The sequence below is a fragment of the Pelodiscus sinensis genome, chromosome 5 (assembly GCF_049634645.1).
Source record: "Pelodiscus sinensis isolate JC-2024 chromosome 5, ASM4963464v1, whole genome shotgun sequence".
NCBI lineage: Eukaryota > Metazoa > Chordata > Testudines > Trionychidae > Pelodiscus > Pelodiscus sinensis.
The window spans coordinates 33,216,217-33,236,604 of record NC_134715.1 but is presented as its reverse complement, the minus strand read 5'-3'; the positions used below and the strand labels follow the sequence as shown (position 1 = coordinate 33,236,604).

Here is a 20,388-nt window from a genome sequence, read left to right as displayed (position 1 = left end):
GCAGTCCACATAAAATAAAATATCCTAAAAGTATTACAACAGAGAATTTATCCAAATAGCCCAGAAAGTTAGTTATTTCTTGAGCATTTTCCCTTGTGACCACTGATTTTTTTCCCCTTTGCAGTGAGCTACTGCTGTTACACAGTGACACTTAATCAGCAAAGACATACTTGTAATAGCACCTCTCGTCCCCGTCATTAAGTCCAACAATTTCAGATTTGAACATCTCTGCTAACGTGACTCCCATCTTGCTCAGCTTCTCTTGTCTCAAATGTCACTAAAGAATGAGAAATCAGAGTTCATAAATAAATTCTATGGGTCCAATCTTGTGCAGTACTGAGCACCCTTTGACTCCAGTAAGACTTGAGAATGTGCTGCGGCTTGCTGAATCAGACTTTAGCATTGAAGGAAAATTTATTCATACTAAGGCATTGCACTGAGTTCAATAAGCAGGCAAGTGTCAGACACCACCAACTTTGTCAACTTAGTGTACCCTCTCTACACAAATGTGCATCATACATCACTTAAAAGCTTGTTATGTCTACTTCAGGATGAGGTAGATGTGGAGCTGCCAAGTAACACTATTACCATAGAAAGAGGGATAAACAATGATACCATTGAGTCAAAATAGCCCCCTGGAAATACCTGTATTTGTTTGCTAGTTTAATGACTCTGTGGAGATCATAGGAAATAGTTCATTATCCACACTTCTACATCCAAGTTATTTATGTGCAACAATCTTGATGCCTTTTTTCAAAGATGCTCTTTTGAATGCTTTTCACATGGTGAGGAATTTTGGTCAGTGACTTGTCCTTTTTGATGATTAAATAGAGGTGGGAGCAATTGAAATCTGTGAGTTTTCTTTTGTTTTTTCATTCAGGTCATACAACACTGTATGATTCTTTGGCAGGCTCAAAATAAATGTATACCCCCAAATTAAAAAAAAAAAGACAAAAAGAAAATCAAAATAAAATGATTGCCTTGGCTAAACAGCAGAGAGAAAGAGGTAGTTAAAGGCCAAATGGCATCCTTTAAAAACTGGAAGTCAAATACAAGTGAGCAAAATGGGAAAGAATATGAACTCTGGGAAATCACGTGTAAAAGTTTAATTTAGTAAGCAAAAAGTTTGTGTCTGTTGCTAGCTGCTTTTACAAATTAACAGAAAAAAGTATAAGAAGCAGAGTATAATAATCAGTGGGGTCACTGAACTATCAAAATGCTAAAGGAGTACTCAAGAAAGACAAGGCAGATGCAGTGATGCTAAATGAACTCTGTACCAGACTTCACTGCAGAAGATATGAAGGAGAGTCCTACCCCTTTGCAATTCGTGATGGATATGTCTACACTGCATGGCTATTTCGTTGACACAAGCCACCCATTATTTTGAAATATTTTTTTAAATAATAGGTGTACTATTTCACCATCCTGGAAAACCTCATAGCACGTGGGTTAAGGGATAACTTGAAATATAGTGTTATTTCGAAATTTAAATATCCCAGGCTTCCTTTGCATCTTCCCGGGCACCGCCATTTTTAAATCCCCCTTAGTCCGAACTCCGTGCCCGCAGCTACATGTGGCACGGAGTAGGTAGTTCGAATTAGGATCTCTAATTCGAACTACTGGTACACCTCATTCCACGAGGAGTAATGGTAGTTGAATTAGAGATCCTAATTCGAACTACCTACTCCATGCCGTGTGTAGCCGCAGGCACGGAATTCGGACTAAGGGGGATTTAAAAATAGCGGCGCCCGGGAAGATGCAAATAAAGCCCGGAATATTTAAATCCCGGGCTTCATTTGCAACTCCGGTTGCCCTCATTTGCCTACCTAGCTCGAACTACCGAGCTAGTGTAGACATTCCCTCAAGTATTAAGAAGGAACTCAGATATGAAATTGTAGAACTACAAACTTTGGTCAGGGCCAGCCCACAACATTTTGGCATCTGAGGCAGAGAGCTCAAATGACGCCCCCATGTCCCCTCGCTTGGCCAAAACTTTGAAAGGTCTCAATTCTGCCTTCTTCCTGTTCTACTCCTCTCATGGTATTGCTCTGCTATCTACATGTGAACCAGCAGCAGGCACAATTTTCTACACTCAGGGTCCTAGTGGCACCCCCCACACAGTCTGGCACCTGAGGTGGCCGCCGCAGTTCACCTCATGATAAGGCCAGCACTGACTTTGGTATCTAACCTACGGCTTAAATCCGATCACTGGAAGATAGCTAATGTAAACCCTATTTTTAAAAAGGCTGTAAAGGTGATCTTGCTAAGCCTAACTTAAGTACTTCACAAACTGGTTGAAATTACAATGAATAGAATTATTAGACATGTGGATTAATATAATATGATAGAGAAGAGTCAAAGAAGGTTTTTATAAAGGGAAATCATGCCTTACTGACCTATTAGAATTTGTTGAAAGGACCCCAAATAAGGATAGGGACCAGGATAATCCAGCTGACATAATGCACTTGGACTTTCAGAACACCTTTGACAGTGTCCAAGCAAAGGCTCTTAAGCAAAATAAGCATGGGATAAAATGTCCTCACATGTATCAGTATCTGTTTACATAGTGAAAACTGACCCTTTATTTTCCATCCTTTAAATGGATAAGTATCAGGGTCCCTCCTCCAAACATCTGTACTGGGACCTGTGCTGTTCAACATAGTCATAAACGGTCCAGAAAAGGGGGTTGTTATGCCTCCGGCTCCCTTCAGGCATACAGCCGCATCATCATCCCGTCAGGCGTATGCCTCGGGCTCCCGTCAGGCACACTGCCACATCATCACTGGGGGCACTGATGGGTTTACCACCCTCCCAACCCTCTAACTCTCCCTGAGTGCCACCGAGTCCCTCACTCCGAAAATCCACGTCTTTCAGTCCGAGGTCCATGTTAACTGACCTAGACAGGTCAGGTCCTTAGCAGAAGATGCTAGCGGGAGGAAAAGGGGGACCTGGGCCCACCCCAGCTCCAGGTCCCAACCCAGGACCCAAAGAGCAGAGAATCAGCTTCACTGCCCGGTTAGTGGGGTCAATCCCTGTAATTCACCAACCCACGGGTAAGCTGGCAGCTCCCTTACCTGGTCCTGGGTCATTTCCTTCCCTCCACTTGACTCCCTCAGCTGACCATAGCCATACTCACGGGGACCCTGTTTAGGTCCCTCTGTCATCGCATCCTGGCAGCCTTGGCTCCTCCGTCCCTCCTTGGGACGCCGGGGGCAGCTTCTCCCTGGTACCCTCCATCCTCCTGGAGTTGGCCTCCTCCCCTGTGGCATGGCCCGACTCCCTTTTGAATTGATGCATCAGCTGTGCTACGACCGATGTGCCTCAGCCCTGACCCTTGCCGTCCCGTGGTGGCGCCTTGGGTTTCCACCCCTGCTAGCACTGGGGCAGCCAGAGAGCACATCGCACATGACTGCCGCAGGGCTGTGCCTTCACTGGCAAATGCCTCCACTGGGAGCTGGGGAGTGCGGGGCTCAAAGGGCTCCACCACTGCAGAGTCCCACGCCCCATCACAGGGGTGAACCGAGAAATGGCAAAGTTTGCAGTGTATACAAAATTACTCAAAATGTTTAATTACAAAGCTGACTATGAAGAGTTACAAAACTATCTAATTGGGCAACAGAATGGCAGATTAATTTCCATGTTGATAATTGCAAAGTAATTCACTTTAGGGGGGAGAATAATCCCAACTATACATACACAATGATGGATTCTAAATTAGCTAAATTACCGCTCCAAAATAATAAAAGATCTGGGTGCAATTTTGGACAATTAAGAAGGTGATGCACCAAACTCTATGAGCCTCTGCTGAACATGTGAACACAGAAGGTTTCCACTCATGGAAAATATGGGTGGCTTTTTCACTGGGACAGTAGAAGGGACCTTTTAAGGCCACAGGACAAAACTCTGCCAAATTTAAGGCACAGAGACAAAACATGGATTCATAAGTGCTTCTCAATGAAATTTTCTTCTAACATTGACAAAACATATCTTCATTCACAGAAACAGTTGAACCATTTCTGCTGAATTTTTCTTTCTCTGCCTCAAATATATAACCAAGAGCCACTAAGAAAAAAAAGTCAGCCTAATTGGTTACTGTTTGGCAAAGTTAAGAGTAAGTGAAAACAGGGTATTATAATTTGAAATATCAGTTAACTTTAACAATTGGTATTGCTACCAACTTCACTTAATATATAAAGCCAAATTCTGTATTCCTTCATTTTAGTGAATGCACATATATGCCTCTGGTTCATCACCAAATTTAGGTTCATTTCCAAATTGATGATCACTACTTTGATTAACTGAGATTGGAATCTAGCCCTATATACATTTTTTTCATGAGCTTTTCATGTCATGTTCCAAGTGCTCTAAATGAAATGAGATGACTGCAAACAGAGATGCAAAGTTCCACTCAAATGTAGAAATATTTTATTTCAACAGAAAAAAATCATTTCTATAAAAAGGCCCAGAAGTAAAATGCTATTTTGTTACTTTTTTTTCCACAAGGAAAAAAAATCACTCAAAAAACTCAGAAGTGCACATAAATGTTATTGTCAATGACACTGTAAAAGTCATTTGTGCCTCAAGTGTGTCTTTTCTTTGCTGGCCTTGAGTGTGAAGATGTTATCCTGTCCTGTTCTTGCACCAAACAGAACATGAGCTACTTTCACACACATTTCTATACCATGCTGCACTGAGAGAAACCTATTATCATGTTACCATAAATCTGTTCCCAAGAAAGCATCAGACATTCACACGGCATCTGAATGCAATAACATATCCTCACTGTGAACTGTCTTTTTATAATGCTTATATTTGGCCTCTAAATTAAACCCTTCCCATGTCAATGTCACCTAAGAAATTGGAAAAAAGCTGGAGAACTATTGTGGTATGATTTCTTTATTATCTCAGAGTAATGCAAAAATATTTCACATCAAAGGAAGTAATCCTAAAATAACTACTGTTCCTAACTTAAAATCCTATACTGTCATTGTTTTCTGCAAACACCAAATGAAATGTTTTGAAGTGTGTTTGGCAAAACCATCTAACTCATTTTAACGTCTATTTCTTCTTCATGCTCTAAATAAGTTATATACATGGGCCAAATTCAGCCCTGAATAAGTCAAGGAATCACAAATTTGTAGTCAATGGTAGTTCTATCCCATTGGCAATGGGGTTGAAATTGTCTCTATGTGCCTCATTTAGTTTCATATTACTTACTACTTTGGCATAATATTTTACTGTACATAAATGAATGTAATGTAGCAAGATAATGGAAGAGGAGGGCACTGAAGTTAGGATTTTATTTCTTCATGGTTTTTTCTAATTAGATTTCTAGATCTGTTAATAATTTGCATATGCTTTGTTCTGTTTCCTGGCTTATCTCCAATAGTTGGTACATATTTATGTCTTAGCATTTCTTGCTATATTTGACTAGCACATGTATTTTTTATGTATTTTAGTTGGAGCTGTTAATGCCATGTATAGTAAAGGCTGCCCAATGATTCCTTTTTATAAACTCCTATTTTCAGTTGCTTATAAGTGGCACAGCAGAAGTTGATGTGTATGTGTGAATATGTAAAATTTTGACAGATAGGTAATATCTTTTTTGCTTTACGCATTTTTTCAATTTTTTTGTTAATTTTCAAATTTTCACAGGTGTGGGAAATTATGGGGAGGTCAGACAATAATTATTTAATAACAAAAGACAATGCAAAAAGTTTAAAACTTAGTTCTCTTTAAGATGTATATCACATATAATAGTATAGAAAGTAAATATTCTTGAGTCAAAATATAAGAAGTTCTCAAGCATCTTTTTGTAGCTTGGTGCATATATAATTTTAAATTATTATCTAAAGAAATATTTTTGTTGGTTTGTATGTATGTTGAAATTGATGTTTACCAACATTAGACATTTAGTGATTAATCTAAGCCTGTTTATACATTTGCCAGACTTTAACTAATCAGGCTGGAATATTCCATCACATATGTCTGTCTAAGGCTGATTTTAGTTTCAGCTAAAATGATTCAGCTATTTAAAAAAATTAGGAGGAAATGCACTGGTTTGCCCATATTAAAAAATATACAATCTTCTTTGTTGACAACCTCTGTGCTTTGGAGTGGAATTTTGACATTTTGGAGGGACGGGGCAGAAATTGTGTTGCAGGGATTAACCATGCTATCACCCTCTGAAAAAAAATCATTTTCACATGCTCATGTGAGACATAAGAAGTTAAGCTCAATTCTTTGAAGATTCTGTGTGCACTACATGCATTCATCCTGGAGCTATCAGAGTCTGAGGATTTTCTATGCAACTGATCCTCCTGTAGCAGGGGTAGAAGTTGCCTGGTAAAAAATTATAGGTGATTATATAATTAAAGACTGTATCATAATACATATATACAAGTTGATTGAATTAAGGTTGCATAAGCAATTTTAGTTCCGGAGCTTCCTAACTTTCAAGCTTTTAGAGGTTTGGGGTGTAAAATATATTATTTTTGTTTTTCCTTGGAGGGCTTCCATTTTGTTTCTCCTTGCAAGAGTTGTGTTAGCTTTGTTTAAAAAACTGCAGTATCTGCAGTATCAAGCATCTCATAAATGGGTTTTGAGGCTTTCTAAACCAATTGGGATGCTAATATTACAAGCCTCCATTAATATGTTATCTGATGAATTCAATAGCAGGCACAGAATCCTGAACAACAACAAAATAAAAATGGCTAGACTATCAAAGTGCTCTCAATTCACTTACTAAATTTGTGTTCCAGAATTTTGATTCATGCCCTGCAGATTAGTTACTTAGATCTGCAGTTACTAAGGTCTTAGCCAAAAGAAACACACCCCATTAGCTCCATGGTATTCATGTTAAAATTCTGTCTGAGATAAATGGATTTTTAAAAATCCCATTGTACGTTGTATAAGAATTAAGTGTTTCAGGTGATGGCCTTCCTCAAAACTCCCTCTCCCCATACTGTTGTGTACTGTGCTTTTTCCTCCACTCAATTATTATACTCCATCTCCCAAGGCTGCGTTTCAGTCACTGTTATATACAGCACAGCCTCATTTATCTGAAGATTAGTTAGTCAAAATCCCCTTTAAATTAAAATAGGGTCATGTCTTTGTTCAGAAAATAAAGGTTTAGAAAGGAAGACTAGTAGTTAGCTTCCCCAAGGCCAGCCAGCATTGCAGGTACATTAAGATGATAGTCAAACCTGATTTTGAGAAAAATAAAAGGCAATATTTAATCAGGATGCTGGCCTCCTTGGGTCTGACTGAAGAATCTTTTAATAATGTTCTTTCCTCTGCTTCAGAAGGGGGAAGCACATGGATGATTTCCAAGCACCTGCCTCTCCTGCCCTGTGAATTTTGCACCTCTATGAGACATGGCATAGATTCTTACCCCTTGACTAACAGGGTTGATATTTGCAGAATTAGACCCCTTTATCAACTGGCCTTTGATACCTAAAATATTTGGATATCTGCCCAAGTCCTTTGGACAAGTGAAGCTGTACTGTACAGTCCATAATTTGTGATGTGCTTTCCTGTATTTTAGGATTTAAGACACAATACCCAAGCTACCTATCACACAAGATCTAGTTATCATCAGGTGAGTTAGGCTGGTGAGCAGGAATTACAATTTCTTTGCAAACATACTCGTGACTAAAATAATGTTGCTTAATTATGATAATTTCTCTTTTCATTTGTTTTTATTAATGTTTGAGCTATAGGCATTTTTCTATAATTAAGTTAAATCAAAAAGCAAATTTTTTACCCATGATGGAGACTCATTTAATTATGGATCAAATATATTTCTAAAGGTTATATCATCCAATGAGGGGACAGCTACATGTAACAGAGTTTGTTGGATAGTAATTTGTTATTAACTATCAAAGACTGGTTAGAGGAATTTATGAACTGAGCTTGTCTCATACAAAATATTCACAGAACAATTTACAACAGCAAACAAATTTAAAAAAATCATCTTTATGTGGAATAATTATGAACAGATATAAGAGCTACTTTCTTTGAATGAATTGTTCATTGGGAATTATTTATTTACTTTTAAATTAAAAACTACACTAGCAGATTCACCAACAGAGGAGACTATGGGAGCAAATGTCCCAGGTTCAGTGATTCAAAAGGGCTTCTGCCACTCAAGTGCTGTGTGGCACGCCTTAGGCAGCGCAGTGCACTCCAGGTGCTGCTGAAGGCTAGTTGCCCTAGTCTTGCCTTTTCTGGGATTGGTCTCCCCTGTACAAAAGTGATTCTTCAGGACTATCATTATGTACTTACATGTATCTGCTGTGTAACAGTATGAAAAACATATTTTGTAGCTAAAGCTTTTAAAGCTAACCTGTATACACTTCAGGGATGCCCTCACTTGATAGCTGTGTCTTAGACAGCAGTAAGAACAAAAGACAAATGTTTGGAATATTTGATTTGAAAAACAGAAAACTTTCGACTCTTAAATGTAATTTAAATGCTATCCTCAAACCAGCAGAGGTTCCTAGTTCTGCAAACTGTACACAGAAACCATATTACCTTTTTGCTCTCAAGGGTTATCTGGACTTTTATTATGTTACTAATTACGGGTCATTTTGTGCTTGAGCCTGATTTATTAGGTAGTTTTCATTCTGAAGTCAGATTTTTTTACCTTTTTCCCGTATTGGCAAAATCTGGCTCTTGTGATCCAAGGGAATGGAACTCTTCTGGAATTTCATTTAAATGTCTGACTCAGCTCTCATACTTGCAGAGAAAAGAGTTGAAACTTCCCCATGCAAGTATTTATAAAGAGGATAGCATATGCAATATTATGGGATGAGATTCTGCTTTACACAACAGTTCCCCAAACCCCTTCATTAGAGTCCTGGACCATAGGTCAGTTGACATCAATTGAAGTTTCTTGTACTAAGCAGTTACAAAATCCACCTCTTAAGACTTCACATTAATTCCTTTGCTTCACACACAGTGTTATCTGGTCTAATGTGCTTATACTGTTAATGTTACAATAGTCAACATGCAAGACTTCTTACATGGAGAGAGAGATTAATTTATTATGGACATTTCAAAGATTTTAAGCCTTGATCTCTAAACAGATGCTAAATCTTAATCTTGTCTATTCTTACAATAGATCCAGTTTTCATTTCCCTCTCTTCTCCTCCTTGAAAAATTTCTCTGGTAGCATGTACGACTTTCCAATCTGCGCAGCCTTAACATACATATGAATTATATACTATAACATACAGCAGGAAGGAGAGGAGTGAAGAACAATACTACTTTAGAATTAATTACTCCATTTAGTCATACATACCTCCTGGGCTTTTGGTGCATGTTTAGAGTGTAAATATTTTTGTAATGTTTTTCACCTAAAACAGACCCCAGCACTTTCAATGGGAAGGGCCCAGTAGCAGGTCAAAGTCAAGTGAGAGGATTACTTCCTCTGGCTATTCAAACTCCTTCTCTTCCTGGCTCAGTCATATTAATGCCAAGGCTGCTTCACAGGCTTGAAGAAAGGCCTACTTGTTTGGCTGCAATTAGCAACAAGTATGATAATATTATACTATTAGTTGTAGCATTTTGCTAGTCTAGCAAAATCTCCCCATACAGTTAGTTTGAAGAAATTTTAGAAACTATCCAAGATAAACAGGGGATGGGAAGGAGGATGTTAATAGTACTTAACTTTTTTCTAGTGCTTGATGTGTTCTTTGCATTATACAAATAGGTGAAGTTCAGCTATGGCCTGAAAAGTGACTTTTAAGTGGCATTACAGGGTTCTAGGACTGAATCTCAAAGATTTCTGTATCAAACATGCTCTACATACAGGATAAAAAAATCTAAGGCTACGTCTACATTGGCAAGATTTTGCGCAAAAGCAATTGCTTTTGTGCAAAATCTTGTCACCTGTCTACACTGGCCGCGAGTACTTGCGCAAGAACACTGATGTTTTAATGTATAAAATCAGTGCTTCTAGCGCAAAAACTCTGACACTCCTGCCCAGGGATAAGCCCTTGTGTGCAACTGTTCTTGCGCAAGAGGCCAGTGTAGACAGGCAACATCAATTTCTTGCGCAAGAAAGCCCGATGTTTAAAATGGCCATCGGGCTTTCTTGTACAAGAGAGTATCTACACTAGCACGGATGCTCTAGCGCAAAAGCACATCTTTTGTGCAAAGACACATGCCAGTGTAGACACTCTCTTACTCAAATACTTTAACGCAAAAGCTCTTGCGTTAAAAATTATTTGCGCAAAATCTTGCCAATATAGACATAGCCTAAGGGTGTAGCTGTGTTAGTCTGTAACTTTAAAAACAATGAGTGTTCCTGTGGCACCGTAGAGGCTAACCAAAACATATACAATCATGAGCTTTCCTAGGTAAAATCTGATGAAGTGGGTTTTGCCCACAAAAACTCATGATTCTATATTGGTTAGTCTCTAAGGTACCTCAGACCACTCTTCTTTTAAAGTTAAAAAAAAAATTTCTAACTGCTGGCTGTTTTTTATTCAAGCTGGGATCATTCTTTCTTGTGCATGATCAGCTGTGATGAAGCTTCTGCAAGCCAAATTATGCCTTCAGTGACACCTGTGCACCCCTATTGTCTCCAAGGTGCACTGGTGTCACGGATGGGAATTTAGCAATCAATTTTGTTGATGATGCATAGCCGCAAATACAATCTAACTCATTCTCTTTTAGCTGTGCTGGCTCTGCAGGGTAACAAGAAATATAAACCTTTGTCACTAAAGTTAGCCAATATAAATCTGTAGGATGACATGGAGGGTCAGCTTTTGCCACCTGTCCATTGAATTTTATTATACTGTCTGAATGTTGCTCTTGAATTCAATAGGATCATTCAAGGTACTATTTAATGGGAGTGAAGGTAGAATATACTTAAGTGTTCTGGTAGTCTGAGGCATTAGTGAAAAGGGTAGAATTAGAGAAGGATTTTCTTATTTGGATACATAATCATGCCATTTTTAACCAAATTACTTTGTTTTTGGAGGGTGAGAGAATCACATAAAGAAAAAGTGCAAAAGAAGAAGGTAACTGAAGATAGATGCTATCCCATGAGCAGTCAAACAGATTATTTTGCTCTTGGGAAGTTATTAGCAGTTGCAGGGATAGGGCGGACAATAGTGAATGAAGTGTCAAGTAGGAATATTGGCTTCAGCCTTGTGCATTTTAAGATACCATTATGGAATGTCTAACTCCTGAATGCTCTCTGGAAGCCAGGTTGGTGAACATGTTTTGTTTGTTCCCTTAGGGCTACACACCACCCACTCTTTTAAAAAGTGGGAGAAGATGCAGCCCAGATATTTATACTGCTTTGAGCTGATTAAAACTATTAGGAAATTTTCCATTGAAACTTTGTAAATTTCCCAGTAAAGTACTACTTCAAGAGCTGAAAGTCCTTAGCCAATCTGCTCCAACTGCCCAGTTATCAAAAGATTCACAGACCCCAAATACTCATGCAGAGAACACTGCACAACCTCTCCTTCCCTTAATTTTATGTTCTACCATCACATCTGATGAGCATTTCTATATATTTGCTCCCCTGAAGTATGTTTGCAGCTGTTGCTATTAAATTGGACTAATCTGGCATGAGGTTACATGTTGAGGCATCAAGTAAGTCTTCTTACTAACAGATGTTTTTAGGGAAAATTTTACATGCACATTGTATAATTTTGTAGTATTGGGAACTTTTATATATATATAAACTATGACAACTCTTCTAGTTATTGGGACTTGAGTAGATAACCAGTATTGGTATCTGGAGGGAACCTAACTTGTAGGAGAAAAGAAACTCACTACATTTCCCTCTATTAGTTTGATAGTCATTTCTTCCCACCAGTAAAGTGCTAACAATGGGGGCTAATAGGAAACAAGGGTAGAGACCAAGTTGTTACGGTATCTCTTTGACAGAATTAGAGAGGATGTCTTAAGGACAACTTCCCCCGAGAGTTATCTAATAACTCGGCTCATCCGCAAGGTATGGTATATAAGGTAGTGACTCTCAAATCCGTATCTGATCATCGGGAGTGCCAATCTTAGATTTATATGGCGCGCAAATGAAAACTGGAGACTTGGATTTAACTGAAACCACAAGACTATATTATCAAAAACAAAACAAATTTAACAAGCAGTACCTCAAATGAACCATGAGGGGGCAGGCCCCTTTTTTACACTAATGGACCAGGAGGGGAAGTCCCTCCAGGCCCCTATACCTACACAGAGTCTACAACGATAGACGGTTGATGTGGTGCTAGCGACCTGCGACCTTTGAGCTAGTTGAAAGCCTTCAGGGAGGACAGCTAGGCGTCCCTCGTCAGCTGATCTCGACGCTAGGTGACCTACAATCCGTTGGCTAATTAAAGCCGTGGGAGAGGAACAGCCCAGGAGATCCCTCGAAGCACAGATGGAGGATGAAGACGGTAGGTTCACCTTCCATGAAACCCTCTGGTCTTCGCTGCCTCTTCTCCACGCTTCATTACGGCAGGATCAGACGATGGAAGCTAGACTCCTTCCTATCTATCCTAACTAAATCTAAAAATAAAAACCCTATCTAAACCCGACGAGCCCAACGTACAGACACGATGACGGCCAACATGCATTGACCAACGCAACCTGACGTACAAACTCGATGACGGGAGCTATCCTAACTAAACACTACCTCACTAAATACCTAACCTAATCAGAGTAGGTCTGACCTTCCGTCAGCCTATCCCTGTAAAAGACTAAATTAGACTAAATTGAGGGAGCATGACTTCCCATCAGTCCCTTTTAAGAGAGAAACCGGTCTTATACAGGGTTTCTCTAAGACCTCACTCATTCGACCTAGGACAAGATTAATGAAGAATCTCACTCTCTCTCTTTCTCTAAACCTAGACCTAGAACCAACGCTGTCTGACCCAAGGATAAGCCATGGGGCCAGCAGCAACTGCTACGCAGCACAGCCCTTTTATGCTCAAAACTCATGAATATGCATGAGGGTTTGAGGTTTTAAAATGATTGGTTGGTAAAATGCTCTTGTTGCCTGGTTCAAATTGATCGGCTCCTGGAAGATGCGTGTTATAAGCTGATTGGCTGGCACAAGAGCTAATGAATATTCATAGTTTATTCAAATCTCGCCAGGTAACTACATTGCTGTTTTCAAATCTAACAGTTACCTGTGGACGTGACAGAATGCATATTTCAAATGGAAGTCTAAAGAAAGTTTTAAGGTTTCAAAATGGAGTTTCAGACTCCATTTTGAGATATTGCAGTACTCCATCATATTTAAGTTTTTATACATAGTAAGGAGTATATTAATTCACACAACACCAGTCCTATACACTGTACAAATATTCACAAGAAGAATTTACATTAAATAGCTTACATTTGCATTTAATCACTTGATTTTACTTAAACATAGCCACTCTTGCTTTACAAAGTGTAGGAAGGAAACATACCAGGGGTTCACTATGGAGCAGAGAGAGTGGAGAACCACAGATAAAAGGGAATAATATGCATAAAGAGAAGAGATTACAGAAGAAATATAGGACAAAGATTGAGTAAGTAGATTCTTCATATTCAGAATGATTCCTTGAGAGCCAACTCCCTTCAAAGGGACTTCAACTGAATACAAAAAAATAAGTTATTTAAAGCGTACACGAAGCTATAATTCTACACTGAAGCTATTTTTATCTTGGTCTAACCATTCTAGCTGTTTCTTTATGGAGTACTTTATCTGAAACTTCCAATGGAAGAACAGTCTTAGGGACAAAATGGAGACCTGGAATGGTTGGTGCACAGTCCCCTTTGACTTAGGTGATATTTTTGTGCAGCAATCTAGGACAAAGCTCCATCTTTTGTATGTACAGTGTACATCAGAGTACATAATTTCATATTGCACAAAGAGTAGTTTCAATAATAAAATAGCTTGAAATCAAAGATTAATATGGAAAAACATAATCAACTTAATCGCTGATTCTTTTTCTGAGACCATGCATCCAAATGTTTGTGTGAAGTATATTGTTTTCTCAATGCATGTACATAACTCTTAGACTAAAGAGTAACATACCATATATTGAATTAATGAGCTAATATGGTATTATCTGTCAGCCTAAGCAGAACTAACTCACAGTATCAAAACTTGAACCCAAGTGTAACAATGTTTGGCTGTTCAGAAATAACAAATATCACTGAATTAATCCTGCTATCTACTCCAATCCTTTTACCATAATTTTCTGGGTATATTTTAAAGTCACATAAATTAGTGCCTTAGATAACCAGCTATTTTTGGCTATGTTTACAGTACAGAGTTTTTCTGAGATACCACAGGTATCCCGGAAAAACTGTGGCATCCAGGGAATGCGTCTGCTTTTTTGGAACAGTTTCCAAAAAAGCGGGCATGCTTTCGGAAATCCTGTATTCCTAATTTTATGAGGAATAAGATCTCTTCCAAAAGAGGTGGTTTTTTTCCATATTTGGCCCAGTATAAATGGGCCAAATGTCAGAAAAGCCTCTTCTGAAAAAAGAATAGGAAAAAGGTACACAAATTGCAATTTGCAATTTGCATATTTTTTTCTGAAAACAAATGCAGTGCAGACATAGCCTTTGTGGCAGTAAAATATACCTAATTTTGATGGGAGTGACTCCGATCACTAAACCAGATTTAGTCAGCCTTTTGACATTGTAGGTGAAAAGTGATGACTATGAATACTTGCTATAATTTGGTCAATTTACTATAGGAAAGTGATCTACCAGGGCATGCAACATATTAAGAACTGGTTCAAAATAAATTAGCCTAATTTGCTCATTTTTATTGAATTCTTTTGTGAAGTGTTTTGATGCATATGTTGTACAAAGATGGTATATTTTTAAAAAACAAACAAACATAAATTCCCTCCTCAGTTGGACAAATCTCTTCAGTCACTTCTCTAACTGATCCAGCAATCATTAACTCTGTAAATTTGTGTGCCATAAACCTCACTTTCTCTTTTGACTTATCTTTTCTTTACTAATTTATGCAGGTATTCTGTCATTGTTGCACCTTTGTCACAGCTTCCTGAAAAGGGCTAGCTGCTGCTGTTACATAAGCAAATGAGTAACTAGGGTATGCCATTAACTTCATTGGATCTACTCTCATGTATTCAGTTCCTTGGTGATTGCAGAATTTTGGCACAAATTTCCAAATCTTTAAGACTCTCTTAGAACTTTCTCATGCATGTGTCTGAATGTATTCCCAGACATTCCCATCTTTCTCTGCTTTCCTTGTTTAAGAGTATGTAAGATCCTCATTGTGTCATTCTCTTTGCTTCTGGTGGCCGTCTCTTGCCACTTAATCCCATAGGTAAGGAAGTCTCCATTTGGAAATCTACATCATATTGCCTCAACTTCATTTCATGTCAATATAAAAAGTTGTCTTTTTTTCAATCTCCTTAATGTTACCGGGGAGTTATATCTTTAAAATCCTGTTTTAAATCCTTATGCCTTCATGATGAAATATTCTGAATCTTACTACTTCTAACCATCCCCATGTTATGTATCCTATCTTGAACTCACAACTGTCTCCTCAAATTAGTATAACAAATGAAGATTGAAATCTTATTAGTTATTCATTGACAAATTCAGAAGTCCTTATGTAGCAAAAAAATCCCAGTGGCTTCAATGGTTATGAATGGAAAGACTTAATTATTTCAATCATAATACAGTTTTCCAGAACACTAATGCAACTAAGCAATTTTGTACCCCATTTTCATATATGCCATTTTGAAAGTCTGCAGCTTGAGAAATGCTGGAGCTGTAAAATGGCCCAAAATAAGAACAGTGAAACCTTTGTTGGATAAATTCCAGTTTTAAAACATGCAGCTGTCATACATCTGTAATATGAAGGTGAAAAAACTAAATTCTGCTCTTTAAAACTCACTTATCAAATTTTCAAATGAGACTTTTGCTAAGCTCCAGGTCGATTTCCAGCATAGCTTTTTGAAACTGTAAAATTAGCCATACTTACAGTTAAAGCCTATAAAAAATGAGATACTAACGGAACCCAGAACACAGTTTTTATTGTGACTAATATATCTTGTAATGAGTTATACAAGTTTACTCTGTCAAGCATAATTATGTATGATATTTATGTATAATCTATGTATTCTATGTCAAGCATAATTTAACCCTGGAAATAGTGCATACCCATTTAGAAAAGTGAATTCAGTTACATTTAAATTTAATGTTACATTAGAGTCAAAAAGATCAGACAAGGCTTTTGTGGCAGCACGTGAAAAAGTAGAAATACTGCAAGTCATGAATGTTTCACATAGGTTAAGTGAACTCCAGAATTCATGACTGTTTTTGTCAGGATGATGTACAATGGTTAGCATTTAGTCTGTGTTGCATTTTGCACTCATACACTAATGTGAGGAACCACTCCATTAGTCAAGTCCCAACTGGTCTCCGCTTTACTCCATTGCATTATTTTTAAAATAAAATCTTAGCTTCAGTTAGCTCAGAACTTTCAACATGATTTTATTTGAAAAGAAATAGTAGAGTTTAATCATAAATAATGACTGGGAACGTAGCTGAAGTATATAAATGGTGTAACCAATTTAATGGTCTTAGAGACATTAAGGCCCTTTTTTCCAAATTGGGTGGTGAAAATTAGGCCCCTAAAGCTGAATTTATGCACATAAATAAATTGTATGATTTTCAAAATTTCTTGAGGAACTAAGGATTCCAAGAACCTTTGGGGAAAAAAAAGACAGTATCAATGTATTTTAAGTGCTAATGAATGGGGGCTTTATTTTCCCAGTTGTTGAGCAACTGCCGTAGTTTTGAAAATAAGGCCACTTATTTAAGTGCTGACATTTTTTGCAATTTTCCGGGACACAGAGAGTTCCCAGGATCAGATACAGATCAAAGATTATTTTTGTATATTTAATTCATCTACTTTGTATATATCAAATGGTTTGATTCCACCTTCCCATATAATATTACTTTGTTTTGCATCACTTCATCTCATTATAGTATATGAACTTATTCAAAAACATAACTGCTTAGTGAAAGCCTGTTTTGTTTTTGTTTTGATTTTTTTGCCTATGTCATTATTACTGGAGGTGCAAAAACAGGTGCAAATAGGACACAATTTTGTCTTTACATGTTACATGACTGGGAACTTACTCATAAATAAGAATAAGAAAAAGTAGTGCAGTCTACTACCTGGTATATTTCCAGTCTAATAACTACAGAGCCGGGGAAATGACTTGAATTCTGAGTGTTTGACTAATGCCTGCACTCTTTACATTTAGACTGTTGACTTGTTTAATAATTGCCTGGGTTATATGGCCAAAAGTGACTAATGTTAATTCATTTGACATTATAATCACTTGAGTCACTTAATTTACCCTTTTATTCTTCAAACGCATTAACTAAGGAAGACACCTGAGCAGATGCCATTTCTGTTAGCCAGAGGTCTTGGAAGGTCTAACTTAGTACTGCCATATGGACCAATGCCTATAACACTGATCTCATGCACATAGAGTGGGCACTGTCTGAGTTACAGTAATCATGTCAACTGCATGGAAAATTATACCTGTGTGACTCTGAGTAGCCATAAACCAACAGTAACATTTTATGGATGCTGGAGACCTTCGTATGAGAGTGACATTGTCTTTCCTCTGGCTTCAAACATCCAAAATCTGAGGAACATGCAAATGACTGGCTATTTTGTAGCCTGTGTAACCATGGTCCTCAACTTTATTGTGGGAAAATACCTCAAAGCAAGAGAATCATGAACAGGATACTCACTTTTTTTTCCATCAGGTACTATTAGATCTGCAAAATGCAGGACAATGTAGCACTTTAAAGACTAACAAGATGGTTTATTAGATGATGAGCTTTCGTGGGCCAGACCCACTTCCTCAGATCAAATAGTGGAAGAAAGTAGTCACAACCATATATACCAAAGGATACAATTAAAAAAAATGAACAAATATGAAAAGGACAAATCACATTGCAGAACAGAAGGGGGATGCGGGGGGGGGGGTGGGAAGGGGGAGGAAGGAAGGTAAGTGTCTGTGAATTGCTGATATTAAAGGTAGGGAGAGTGGGATGTTTGTGAGTTAATGGTATTACAGGTGATAATTGGGGAAACTGTCTTGGTAATGGGTGAGAAAGTTCAAAGTCTTGTTAAGTCCTTGTTGGCAAGTGTCGAATTTTAACATGAATGACAGTTCAGAGGATTCCCTTTCAAGTGCAGATGTAAAAGGTCTTTGTAACAGAATGCAGGTGGCTAAGTCATTTAGAGAGTGTCCTTTCTGGTTAAAGTGGCAAGAAACTGTTTTCTCTTTGTGATCTTGTCTGATATCTGTTTTGTGGGCATTAATCCTTTGGTGAAGTGTCTGAGATGTTTGTCCAATGTACATAGCAGACGGACACTTTCGGCACATGATAGCATAGATTATATTTCTGGATGTGCAGGAATATGTGTTCTTGATCTTATAACTCACTTGGGGTACGTCTACACTACAGCGCTAGTTCGAACTAACTTAGTTCGAATTAGTTAATTCGAACTAAGCTAGTTCGAACTAACGCATCTAGAACTAAAAACTAGTTCGAACTAGCGTTTTGCTAGTTCGAACTAGTAAGTCCACATTGAGTGGACTCTGAACAGGGCTTAAGGATGGCCGGAAGCAGTGCCGGCAGGGCATAAAAGGAGGACTTAGAGCATGGAGATACTGTCTCAGGCTAGCCGAGGGCTGCGCTTAAAGGGTCCCGACCCCCACCCCGGACACACAGTTCTAAGGGGTGCCCCGCTTGCAAAGAAGTTCTGGCTTGGAGTGCCCTGAGTGCCCACACTGGGCACATCACACCACTCGGCCATCAGCCCGGCTGCACTTGCCGCAGGCTGCCATCTGGGGAGAGGGAGTAATTGGGGGGCTGCAGGAGAGCTTCCACCCCCAGAAGCCCGCAGAGCCAGCCCAGTCCTCCCCATCGGGGGCTCGTACCCCATTCCTCCCTCACCTCCTTCCACTTGCCCTTCCCTAGCCCCCCTTCTTCTTGATGTACAAAATAAAGATAACGTTTCTTCCAACATTGACTCTGTCTTTATTGAACAAAACTGGGGGAGACTGGGAAAAGGAGGTGGGAGAGGGGAAGAGAAAGGCTGGGAGAGGGGAGGGCAACTAACATGATCAGGGGTTGGGAACAGGTCCCAGATGAAGAGAGGCTACAGAGACTGGGACTGTTCAGCTTAGAAAAGAGGAGACGGAGGGGGGACAGGATAGAGGTCTCTAAAAGCAGGGGTTGGGTGGAGAGGGTGCATTCAGAAAAGTTCTTCCTGAGTTCCCATAAAGAAGGACTAGAGGACACCAAAGGAAAGGAATGGGTAGCAGGCTTCAAACTAGTAAGAGAAAGTTGTTGTTCTTGACAAAGCAAATAGTTAACCTGTGGAACTCCTTGCTGCAGGAGGCTGTGAAGGCTAGAACTAGAACAGAGTTGAAAGGGAAGTGAGATAAAGTGATGGAGGTTGGGTCCATGGAGTCCTATTAGCCAGAGGGTAGGAGTGGTATCCCTGCCCAAAGTTTGTGGAAGGCTGGAGAGGGATGGCACGAGACAAATGGCTTGGTCATTGTCTTCGGTCCATCCCCTCCAGGGTCCCTAGGGTTGGCCGCTGTTGGCAGACAGGCTACTGGGCTAGATGGACCTTTGGTCTGACCCAGTACGGCCATTGTAAGCTCAGGGCTCAGTGTCGGGGGTCTCAGTGGACCCCCTTGATTTTCATGCACACCTGGTCCTGGGTGGCCAGGCTGGCAGCTCTCCTGCCCTAGACGGCCACTTTCCTGTGCCTAGTGCGGAGATCGTGGACGAGGTCCACGATGTCCGCACTAGCCCAGGAAGGTGCCCGCCTCTTGCGGTCCAGGGCAAGCTCCTGGGAGCCGCCAGCCTGGTCCCGGCAAGAGGGGGTGGGCTGGGGGGCATCGGGTGGGTGGCTCTGTGCCGTGCCAGGTGCAGGGTCTGCTGGCTGGGTGCTGGCAGGCTTGCACCTGGCACGGGCACCGTAGCCAGCCCGTGCCCCTTTAAGGGGTCCGGGGCCGGGAGGGGGGCATAGAGTTTCCCTGGTGTTGGCCAGAGTGGCCACCAGGGAAACCTGGGGAGGGCTAGCCTCCCACTAGTTCGAACTAAAGGGCTACACAGCCCTTAGTTCGAACTAGCTAGTTCGAACTAGGCGTTAGTCCTCGTAAAATGAGGTTTACCTAGTTCGAACTAAGCGCTCCGCTAGTTCGATTCAAATTCGAACTAGCGGAGCGCTAGTGTAGCGCATAGGAAAGTTAGTTCGAACTAACGTCCGTTAGTTCGAACTAACTTTCTAGTGTAGACATACCCTTGGTTAGGTCCAATAATGGTATCAGCAGAATGAATATG

At 39.6% G+C, this 20,388-nt stretch overlaps 1 protein-coding gene across 2 annotated transcripts in view; it reads left to right on the top strand.

The window, feature by feature from the left end:
* Window positions 1-20,388, top strand: part of LOC102456831 (bifunctional heparan sulfate N-deacetylase/N-sulfotransferase 4) — a 264,296-nt gene that overhangs the window by 2,583 nt on the left and 241,325 nt on the right. The window lies entirely within an intron of this gene.